This window comes from Rana temporaria, chromosome 12, assembly GCF_905171775.1.
Source record: "Rana temporaria chromosome 12, aRanTem1.1, whole genome shotgun sequence".
In the NCBI taxonomy this organism is placed as follows: Eukaryota; Metazoa; Chordata; class Amphibia; order Anura; family Ranidae; genus Rana; species Rana temporaria.
Window position 1 is genome coordinate 18,485,531 of NC_053500.1, and position 12,085 is coordinate 18,497,615.

At 44.2% G+C, this 12,085-nt stretch overlaps 1 protein-coding gene and 1 long non-coding RNA gene across 4 annotated transcripts in view; one reads left to right on the top strand and one right to left on the bottom strand.

Annotated features, from left to right (window-relative positions):
• Positions 1 to 12,085, top strand: part of LOC120919526 — a 120,208-nt gene that overhangs the window by 92,310 nt on the left and 15,813 nt on the right. The gene's annotated exons all lie outside the window — the stretch shown is intronic.
• Positions 1 to 12,085, bottom strand: part of LOC120919525 — a 112,321-nt gene that overhangs the window by 51,528 nt on the left and 48,708 nt on the right. The gene's annotated exons all lie outside the window — the stretch shown is intronic.

Below are 12,085 nucleotides of genomic sequence, written 5' to 3' on the forward strand. Positions count from 1 at the left end.
AAGTTGTGGAAAGAGAACAGCTGCAGACAGGCGCCGATCTCCGCCCCCGTGCGTCGTAACGTCACAGGCAACGGAGCTCGGCGGCACACGGGCACTGTGTAAATCGAGCGAGGAGACAGCTCACTCACACAGCGGGGGGCCATTGCAGGATCCAGGGGACAAGGTAAGTAAAGTCCGCCTGCATACTGTGATGTGATCCCAAGTCTGGCTCCGGGATACCGCTAATGGTACTGGATTTCCACTTTGAGCCAGACTCGGGAATACCGCCAGGGAGGTTAAAGCACTAATAGGAAGGTTAGGAAAGGCATAGGGCAGGCTCCGTTGAAGTCCGACTGCTCAGTGGGGAATCTGTTTGCTGATCCCGGCTGAGCAGGCGGATGGCTGGTCTGTGTCCGCCCTGCATAAGCTCCATAGGTCGCTCTCCTCTATGGGTGATCGGATGTAAACGGACCCTCTGTCTGTTTACACCCGACTGTCATCCGATCTGTCAGACAGATCCATCTTTTTTTTAGCAGGCAGGATTGGATCAGATGTCGGTGGCTGTTAATGGACACATGTCCATTGACATCGGCTGCTCCATAGAGGATAATGTATGGTTTGATCGGGTCTGCCTTAAAAACTGACAGGTAGACCCGATCGGTCCAGCCATGCGAAAGAGCCCCAAAGGTAACATATGCATGTACTGACTTTGAAATGAACACAGGCCTGAGGCTGGGTACTTTAATGACAAAATATATTTATACATTCACCCCCTTCATTTGTAAACTGGTAAAGGGTCTCCACTTCCAGTATTGCACACCCTTCTCCACCTCTCTCTCTCTCTTTGAGAAAACAGTTTTAACTGCTTCTGGACCAGCCGCCACAGTTATACTGCGGCAGGCTGGCTCCCCTGCGAGAGCCATCGCAGCTGTACGTCGGCTCTTTAAGATGCCTCGGCGGCACCCGTGATCGCTCGTTACAGAACTAGAATGGGGATGTGTGTGTGTGTAAACACACAAATCCTGGTTCTGTCAGGGGCGAGGAGACTGATTGTGTGTTCATACAATGTATGAACACCGATCAATCTCTTCCCCTAGTCAGCCCCATCCCACCCTACAGTTAGAACACACATTAGGGAACACAGTTAACCCCTTGATCACTCCCTAGTGTTAAGCCCTTCCCTGCCAGTGTAATTTATACAGTAATCAGTGCATTTTTATAGCACTGATCGCTGTATTACTGTCAGTGGTCCCAAAAATGTGTCAAGTGTCCAATTTGTCCACCGCAATATCGCAGTCCCGATAAAATTGGCTGATCGCCGCCATTACTAGTAAAAAAATAATAATAATAATAAAAATGGCATAAAACTACCCCCTATTTTGTAAAACTTTTGCGCAAACCAATCAATATACGCTTATTGCGATTTATGTATTTTTTTTTTACCAAAAATAAGTAGAAGAATACATATCGGCCTAAACTGAGGATTTTTTTTGGGGATATTTATTATAGCAAAAAAAAAAAAGATGTTATTTTTTTCAAAATGTTCGCTCTTCTTTTGTTTATAGCGCAACAAATTAAAACCGCAGGAGGTGATGAAATACCACCAAAAGAAAGCTCTATTTGTGGACGTCAATTTTGTATGGGTAGAGCGTCGCACGAAAGCGCAATTGTCAGTTAAAGCGACGCAGTGCCGAATCGCAAAAAAATTACCTGGTCATTGGGCAGCGAAATGGTCCGGGGTTAAAGTGGTTAAATGATAGATAAGGCAGTCCTGGGGATAGCCCAAGTTGTTGTCATTCACAAAGTCATGACGGGAAGAGGAATCTCAGGACGTTCCCATGCTTGCATTCCATTCAGGTATTAGGAAATCCATCACTGTGGAAGTCAAGTCTGCACACCAAAACGTGGCACTACGGGCTCTGAGGGCTTCTTTTGGAAACCGGTAAAGTGATTCCCATTATTAGGGAAGCAGATCAGTGATCGGCCATAGTGGAGTATCGGTAATGAACCACAGAGAAAAAATAAGATAAAACTAATTAGTTTTTTCCTTCAGACGTTGCCACCATCCCAAAATAGTAGGAATAAACCCTAAAAGGGCATGGGTACACCCTGGTACAGCGGGATTTTAAGGGCGAACATAGTGGAAATTACTCCTTGTATGTCATCCTGCTCTCCCCCTGCGGATTTATATACAGCACATGCAAGTGCAAAGACCTGATGACATCAAACCCTGCTGACGATCGGATTCTTCATATTGCAGAATAAATAAATAATCAGCAAATTAAGATACAAGATTGTGCCACTTATTTAGTGGCCTTATGGGAGACACAAAATACTGAAGGAAAATCCCACAACTCGAGTCTTGGATAGACATAAAACCTGCCAGGTTGCTCATCCTCATAACAGCTACTACATATACTGTATAAATTTTTTTTTTATGACGTGTGTAGACTGTATTTGTGTACTTGCATGTGGTTTTTCAACTAAAACACATGAATAAATTATTATTGCACACAGTTTTGCCTTAAACACTACAAACAAAAGGTTTATCTTTTAACAAATTGTGTTTTTTTTTTTTTTTTTTAAACACGGCAACAATTAAATGGGTTTTAAAACATCTGCTGACTACATAATCCCATGCAGTGTAGTGCGCTCAGCATTTTTACACAGCTCCGGCTTCTAAATACTGCTTTCTATGGCAAAACCCCAGCCTCCCCCTTACAATCAATAGAAGATGAGACACCATGAAAATGCAATATGAGTCCAATTAGTTATAATTGGAGCAAATGGTGATGTAGATAAACTGGTGGAGTAAGATGTATTTGCTCTGAACGCCGGGCGCGTATTTCAACGCTGTGTGCACCTCGCGTCCGGGTCCTCCTAATCCCATCTTGAGAGATGAAGCTGTTTGGGGACATATGTTACAACAGCTATCCTCATTACTCAGGACAGAATTAAAGTGTTTTTGCAAATTGCTGTTTTTATTACTCTTCTCGTTCAGATCAGTGTATTATGACAGTCTCCTACTGCGCCAAAGTGTAAGACATCATATCTTAAATCTTTAAACCTCCAAGTGCAGGCCAGAATTACTCTAGATACAAGAACTGCTATTGGCCCTAAATGGCTGCATTGGTCCTGGACTCCAGTACAACATGCATCTGTGGTAGAGAGAAATAAAGACAGAGCCATTCTACTGCTTTGAAGACTCCGAAGAACAACCATAAAATCTTATGCTCTACTACAGTGATATTAAATGTATATATATGTATGCACTATGGCCAAGATTCACAGAGTGTGGGCGCACATTACGCCGCCGTAGAGTAACCAATGTACGCTATGCCAACGCAGCGCAGAGAGGCAAGCAATGCCTTCAGCAAGCCAGTGCTCCCAACGCTGCGCCAGCGTGGCGTGGGTTTCGAAGGCGTACGCCAGCGTATGTGGAAGTGGGCGTGACCCATGCAAATGAGGTGTGACCCCATGCAAATGATAGTTCGAGCGCCAGACAGATACGTATCACGAACTGCGCCGTGACGTGGACGCATCCCCCTGCGCCTGCTCACAACCACGTCGGAACAACTGCCTAAACTACGCCGGATCACCTACGCCCAGCCAGACACATGTCCAACGTAAAATACGCCGGCTTGTGTTCCATGGTGCAGACCTTTGCATGTCTGCTGCTGGGTTGCACCTCCTTTATGGGGAATAACTTCACGCCGGACGTACAACTTACGCGCACCTCGCGAAGCCTGCGTCGGGCGCACGCAGGTTTGTGAATTGCCGTATTTCCCTCATTTGCATGTTTGAATGGCTAATCAATAGGAGCGGCACCATACACCCAGCCTAAATGTGCTCCCACCCTACGCCGGCGTAAGCAAGCTACGTCGGCGGGGTGTAGCCTGGTTTTAGGCGCATATCTGTTTGTGGGTCTGGCGCACAGATACGACGGCGCACATTTGCGCTTACGTCGGCGTAACTTGTTATACGTCGGCGTAAGTGCTTTGTGAATCTGGGCCTTATTGACACTGGCAGGTGGCACTGATTGGCAGATGGCACTAATTGGCACGTGGCACAGGCAGGTGGCACTGGTTGGCACTGACTGGCAGGTGGCACTAATTGGCACTGGCAGGTGGCACTGGATGGCAATAGTTAGTACTGGCAGATGGCACTGGTTGGCATTGGCAGGTGGCACTGATGGCTTTAGTTGGCATAGTCTGTGCGCAGGCGCCGTGAAGAGCCGAGACCTACTCCGGCTGTCTTCAGGGAGCGTGACGTGCCAGAGCCGGCCGTCAATCACCCTCCCTCTTGAAAGGAACGCCCATTCCCCGCAGGCAGTCGGAATCTTCTATGTACGATTACACAGTGAGTACGGGGATAAAAAAATTAAGACAGGCATACTGTAGCTCGCGCTACTATGCCTAATTTTATGCTAAAAAGTTGTTCTGCAGGGTGAACCACCGCTTTAAACTCAAATTATTGGGGTCAATACTTACCATACTATGCCAATACTTGACACCCCTTTGTGCCAGATTTGGCTAAGGAGGGTGGTAAAATGTTAGCACCTAAAAGTATGCTTCCCACTTTGTAAGTTATTTCTGTCATTTCCCCTGACAGTAAAGCTGTGGTGTGTAATCATAATAATAGGCACAATGAAAATTCAACTAAACATCTGGATAACAGAGGCAGTATGCAGTTTTCAATCACTGTAATCATTTTATGTCATTTTTTTGAAACACAAGAAGTTATCTGCTTCACCGTCGTCACATGGCAGCGGGGAGCCTGGTTGGGACAGCTTCAATGTAAAGCCGCCTGGTGGTGTGCACTATAGAGAGCTGGAAATTTGCTGACACAAGCTGGATCAAGGTCACAGTCAGGACAAGCTGCACATTGTCAGGGATGGAACGTGAGCTCAGGCCGATCTCTCTACACGCTAATATGGATAGGACGGTGCTGCTGACAGCCACACTGCTCTGTGCAGGGGGGTCCTGGAGACCCCACACTGCAGCACTGTGGGTGTATATTACTAGAAGATTGTGCATCATTCCCCCTGCATTCTACCATGCACTGTGGGCATTTTAGTGGCTTGAATTACACAGTACAGTGTGGATCATTATTCATCTAAACAACATTCGGATTTTCCTATATTCACAGAGATTGCATTTGAAATATGTTTACACTTTACATGGCGTTTGTATAAATTTGTACTGCAATCATGATGCTTTTGTGATGCGTTCACCTTGTGTTGTATTTGTTTTTACAATGCAGGTTTTACAAAAACCCTACATTATAGGGGTTGATTTACTAAAACTAGGGAGTGCAAATTCTTGTTCAGCTCTGCATTCTTTGCTAATTGTGTTCAATTATGAATAAAAATGTCTTTACCATAATACCTTGTATATTTTGAAATTAATTTAACTAGTGCCTAAAAAGTCCACCCAGTGGAATTCCTTTCCGTTCTCTATTTGTTACTACTGGGGTTGATTTACTAAAACTGAAGAGTGCAAAATTTGGCGCAGCTCTGCACAGAAACCAATCAGCTTCCAGGTTTTATCGTTAAAGCTTAATTGAACAAGCTGAAGTTAGAAGCTGGTTGGTTACCATGTACAGCAGCACCAGACATCGCACTCTCCAGTTTTAGTAAATGAACCCCAATGTGATAAATACCATACACAACCATATCAGCCGTAAACCGTATCGGCCTAAACTGAGGAAAAAAATTGTTTTTTTATATATTTTTGGGGGATATTTATTATGGCAAAAAGTAAAAAATATTCATTTTTTTCAAAATTGTCACTCTATTTTTGTTTATAGCGCAAAAACTAAAAACCGCACAGATGATCAAATACCACCAAAAGAAAGCTCTATTTGTGGGGAAAAAACTACGCCAATTTTATTTGGAAGCCAAGTCGCACGACCGCGCAATTGTCAGTTAAAGCAATGCAGTGCCGAATCGCAAAAAGTGGCCTGGTCTTTGACCAGCAATATGGACCGGGGGTTAAGTGGTTAAAGGAATTAATTTAGAAAATAAAAAACGAACCTTTAAAAAATGTATACTTAAGCAGCCCCGACCCACCTTTTCTGGGGTGCCCCGCTGGCACTCCTGGCTCCTCCCCTTCATTGGGTGCCCCCACGGAAAGCCACTTTCCATTGGGCTTCACTTCCTGATTCCCTTACCCAAGATGGCGGCGCCTCCACCTGGGAGCCGAAGGACAGATTGGCTTCGGGTGAGGACATTGCGGGCACCCTGGGCAGGTAAGTGTTCCAATATTAAAAGTCAGCAGCTGCAGGATTTATAGCTGCTGACTTTAAATAATAATTTTTTGGGGCGGAACTCCACTTTTGTGTTTTTTCACCTTAATGCATCCTATGTTGGAGGGGTTGCATCCTATGTATAGGGTTGTAAAGGTTAAACACCTTGCAGTGTCCACCCCCCCAGCCCCCTCGTTTTACTTACCCAAGCCCCAAATTTCCGTGGGCGTGTCCCTGCCGTCCTTCTCTCCACAGAGTCCCGGCTTTGATTGGATAGATTGATAGCAGCGCAGCCTTTGGCTCCTGCTGCTGTCAATCAAATCCAATGACGCGGGTGACAGGGGTGGGGCCGAGTCATACACACAACGATGCCGAGTGTATGACTCAGGTGCACGCGCGCAAGGTAACCCACTCGGGAGAGCGCTTCTCCTAGGGTGTTATCTAATGTGGGGAGGAGCCGCTGAGGGCCCCCAGAAGAGGAGGATTAGGGCCACTCTGCAAAACGAACTGCACAGTGGAGGTAAGTATGATATGTTTGTTATTTTTAAGGTTGTCTTCCCACCCGCTTTACAGCTTCTCCTTTCCTGTTTACTTTTGATTTCTAAGAACTATATATCCCATGATACCTTGCTGCCTATAAGCAGTGATTCCTGTACTGACTCCGCCTCCTTAAACTCCTCCTCTCAGCATCTCTGTAGTCCAGAAGGCAGGCTTTGAGAAATGTGTGTCCACTCGCAGTACAAACGTGTTACAGAATTCAAGGAAGTCAGTGTGTGGGGATCTTCACAAAGTAACTTTATAAACTTCAACATCATCCAGATTAATAGGAGTAGGGTAGAAATCATTGAAATACAATATGAACATCAATACAATGATTTTGAATGTTGACCATAGATTTGTTTAACCCTGCAGGAAGAGACCTTTCACATGAATCTGCGACCCATTCCTCAGATCCTCACACGGTGGTCAGCTATGGGCGCCGCCCCGTCTTCACATTTGACACTTCCATTTGTTAGATACCCGTTCTCCTGCTTCATGCTGTGGTTCCACCCTTCAGCCCAAATATTTCTACAGGATATAATAGTGGCTTATGTGTCAGGAGATGGAACCATAGCACGTAGCAGAGAACTAGGCATTCAGGTCTCCAAGAGGTGTTCTAAGTGAAGATTCTGGGTATTGGGTGGCAGGACAGGTGGGTAATAAAGGTCTTTTATAGCATTTTTTTAAAACAATCACATGCTTGCAGAAGCACAACCCTAGTGAACATGTAAACACACCATTACCTATATTGGTTTTCAATTGTACTGATAGAACTGTAATTGAAATAGTTAGCTCAGGAGCAAATCTACGCCTGCTTCTTGCCACTAATGTTTTCGTATAGCTATACAGTTATATACAGATTTGGAAACACTCCCTCTAGTGGTGATGTACGTGTCACTGCAGCCACCAAAATCTTGCAAATGTGGCTGCCCATTTGTATACAAATCAGCAAACATAAACTCGCAAAAACAAGGTTTCTAAAACATAATTTCAGGTTATTCACATAGAGTGCATCTATGTATTAAAATGATTTGTAAACCTTGAAATGTTTTATTTTTAAAATAACAAACATGCCTATACTTACCTGCTCTGTGCAATAGTTTTGCACCGAGCAGCCACAACCCTCCTCTTCTCGGGTCCCCAACCATCACTTCTGGCTCCTCTCCCCTTTTGAGAGCCCCCAATTATAGCAAGCCGCTCATGAGTCAGCTCTGTGTGTCCATTGACATGCACAGCGTGACTCGGCCCCGCCTCCGCTCTCTCTCCTCACTGGCTGTGATTGACAGCAGTGGAGCAATAATAAAATAGACAGGGAAGTATATTATATTTACTTGTTTAACCACTTCAGCCCTGCAAGAATTTACCCTCTTCCTGACCAGAGCATTTTTTGCGATTCGGCACTGCGTCGCTTTAGCTGACAATTGCGTCGTCGTGCGACTCTGTACCCAAAAAAAGTTGATATCCTTTTTTCCCACAAATAGAGCTTTCTTTTGGTGGTATTTCATCACCTCTGCGGTTTTTATTTTTTTCGCTATGAACAAAAAAGAGCGTCAGTTTTTTTTAAAAAAATGAATATTTTTTACTTTTTGCTACAATAAATATCCCCAAAAATATATATATAAAAAACAAATTAAAAAACAAATTTCTTCTTTAGTTTAAGCCGATATGTATTCTACATAGTTTTGGTAAAAAAAATTGCAATAAGCGTTTATTGATTGGTTTGCGCAGAAGTTATAGCATCTACAAAATAGGGGATAGATTTATGGCATTTTTTTTTTTACTACTAATGGCGGCGATCTGTGATTTTTATCGGGACTGCAACATTATGGTGGACACATCGGACACTATTTTGGGACCATTGTCATTTATACAGCAATCAGTGCTGTAAATGGCACTGGCAGGGAAGGGGTTAAACACTAGAGGGCGATCAAGGGGTTTAGTGTGTCCTAGGGAGTGATTCTAACTGGGGGGGGCTACCTCTGACAGACATGACAGCGAATACTGCTCCCGATCACTGAGAGCAGTAGATCATGGTCCTGTCACTAGGCAGAACAGGGAACTGCCTTGTTTGCATCTCTCCATTCTGTCTCCTCACCGCAATCATGGCCCGCCGGGCAACATCGTGTTCGCGGGACCCGTGAGCACACTCCCGAGGCACACGGTGGGCGCGTGCACCCGCTAGGTGGCAAATTCAAAGGGACGTACAGGTATGCCCATTTGCCTGCCCGTGCCATTCTTCCGATGTATATCTCAGTTACTTCCTAGTTTCCAGACCTAGACCAAAATGTCACATATGCCAGGAGTCTTCTGGAGGGGAGGAGGTTTTTTTTTTTTTTTTTCAGCTAAGCACACCCTCCTGCCTGCATGCCTGAGCTAAGGGCAGATGTAGTCTAGAAAGTAAAATGCTTTAGAATTATCTGCCCTTACTGAAGATGGCCACAACCAGAAACGCTAGGGTGTGTCTTTCAAAGCGATTTCTCAGCAAAATAAAACATGGAGACGTGGATGGATGGGGGGGGGGGGGGGTTTGTGGTGGTCAGATGCAGTGTAGTTCCAACAACTTAATCCTTGTTGAAGTTTGAACTACTAATCCCAGCAGGGCAGGCTAGGACCTGCATTTCCCTACCAGCCTGAGCTGTGCCAGCTACCCGATGCTTTTGTTGGCTGACTATGTGGCCTGCTGCCGGAGAGACATTTTGTGCAGCAGATTGTCATATTCTGACAAGTTTATTACTGAAAGAGTTCATAAATAAATAGAGATCAGCAGTGCCTCCCAGTGCATTAGAAAAGCACAAACCATTTTAGTGTACAGCAGACAAGTGAGGCCAGAATATTTATTGTGATTGGTTTCCAGCAGACGTGTTCTTTACAAACAGGAAGGAGGAAAGTGTCTATATTTACAGTAACCAATCACATTACAGTTCTCTTTCTAGTACAGGTTAGGTTCATCAGGCACAGCAAATTAGCGTGATAAAAATAATTACTTCTGTGGTGCTAAAATCTCACATTTTCACCACAATTTTAATGTCATTTGTATTATTAGTATTCACATTACTAGGATTAAAAAACATATTTATCAGCCTTTTTTTTTTTCTTTAGCCTTTAGGCCTTTTACCCAGGGGCTTCTGCTTGTAAGATGTGTACTGCAAGCTTTTACAAAGCATTGCTCTACAACAAGCTTCAGGCTACATTCTTGAAACATGATATAGGGGGTGTTTAATGGACAAGTATGAGAATGCAAACAAAAGCAAAACATACATACTCACCTCCCTGCTGCACTATCACTGTGATGCTGCAGCTGTCCCCCTCCAGCTCTAAACCTGAGAACTGAGCAATCACATGACTGATGATTGCTCAGTTCTTGGTCTGCTCTTGTCAGTCACCGCTCTCTGCTCCTCCAGGACTCACTGTGAAGGGGGTGGCTATCTCAGACTGTCAGCAGTGCGCTGAGAGGCCGAGACAGCTGCCGATCAGCTATCTAGGTGGATCCTGACATTATAGCTTCCTTTCCCTTAGTGCAGTCCTCCTTCACTTACCTCATCCTTTCATTTTGCTTTTAAATTTCCTTATTTCTTCTGAGAAATCCTCACTTCCTGTTCTTCTGTCTGTAACTCCACACAGTAATGCGAGGCTTTCTCCCTGGTGTGGAGTGTCATGCTTGCTTCCTTGAGGGGGCGAGCAGGAGAGTCAGGACACTCTCTACATTGCAGATAGAGAAAGGAGCTGTGTGTTATTAGACTCTCCTGCACGACACTCCACACCAGGGAGAAAGCCTCGCATTACTGTGTGGAGTTACAGACAGAAGAACAGGAAGTGAGGGTTTCTCAGAAGAAATAAGGACATTTAAAAGGAAAATTGAAGGATGAGGTAAGTGAAGGAGGACTGCACTAAGGTAAAGGAAGCTATTAAGGAAAAAAAGATGTTACCTTTACAACCCCTTAAAGTGGAGGTTCCCCTAAAAATAAACTTTTAACATTGCATTTCCCACATTAATGACAATTAGAATCGGCTGGTTTTATTAAAAAAAAAACGTCCGTACGTACCGTTTGCTATATGCCTTCTCACCGCCGCTTCCGGGTATGATGGTGGGGCTGGGCGTTCCTAATTGATGGACAGGCATCCGACCGACGCATACATCGCGTCACGAGATGCCGAAAGAAGCCGAACGTCGGTGCGGCTCTATACGGCGCATGTGCACCGACGTTCGGCTTCTTTCGGCATCTCGTGACGCGATGTATGCGTAGGTCGGATGCCTGTCCATCAATTAGGAACGCCCAGCCCCACCATCATACCCGGAAGCGGCGGTGAGAAGGCATATAGCAAACGGTACGTACGGACGTTTTTTTTTAATAAAACCAGCCGATTCTAATTGTCATTAATGTGGGAAATGCAATGTTAAAAGTTTATTTTTAGGGGAACCTCCACTTTAAGCTCTGGAGTAACAACACTTTTCAAAGTGCACAGTCTATTAGCCTTTAGTAAATCAACCACACGGTGTTCATTTATCTCTATTCAAGAGTGACTGTGCACTGTGATAGCCAATCAGAATCACAGCAATCAGGTTATTGGGAACTGGGCCTCCTGGTTCCTGATAATTACTACTATTACTAGATTTAGGGATCTCGGTGAGCTGTGCTGAGCTCACGCTGCAAACACAAATACAGTATGCATATATGTGGCCCCATGGGTAAAGCCCCACTTCCATGAGACCAACATATCTGTGTACATCACAAAGGGGGTTAAAGAAGTTATGATTTACACAAATGTCTTTAGTCTAGCCTCAGAAAAAAGCAAAAAATAAATAAAAATAACAATAACCTAATAATAATCAACCACAAAACCGAATTGTTTGTCACTAACGGGTTTTAGGCAGTGCTGCCCAGAGCTCTATGTTGGTCAGTTTCCCTTCAGCATAGCTCCCAACTGTCCCTGATTTCAAGGGACTGTCCCTGATTTGGAGCAATGTCCCTCTGTCCCTCTTTCCTCCTCATTTGTCCCTCATGTTGGTCTGATCTTTAACCACTTAAAGACCTCAGGTGTTTTTCAGATTTGGTGTTTGCAAGACTAAAATAGTTTTTTCTGCTAGAAAATTACTTAAAACCCCCAAACATTATATATATTTTTTTTTCTAACACCCTAGAGAATAAAATGGCGGTCATCGCAATACTTTTTGTCACACCGTATTTGCGCAGCAGTCTTACAAGCGCACTTTTTTTGGAAAAAATTCACTTTTTTGAATTAAAAAATAAGACAACAATAAATTTGGCCCAATTTTTTTATATATTGTGAAAGATAATGTTACGCCGAGTAAAATGATACC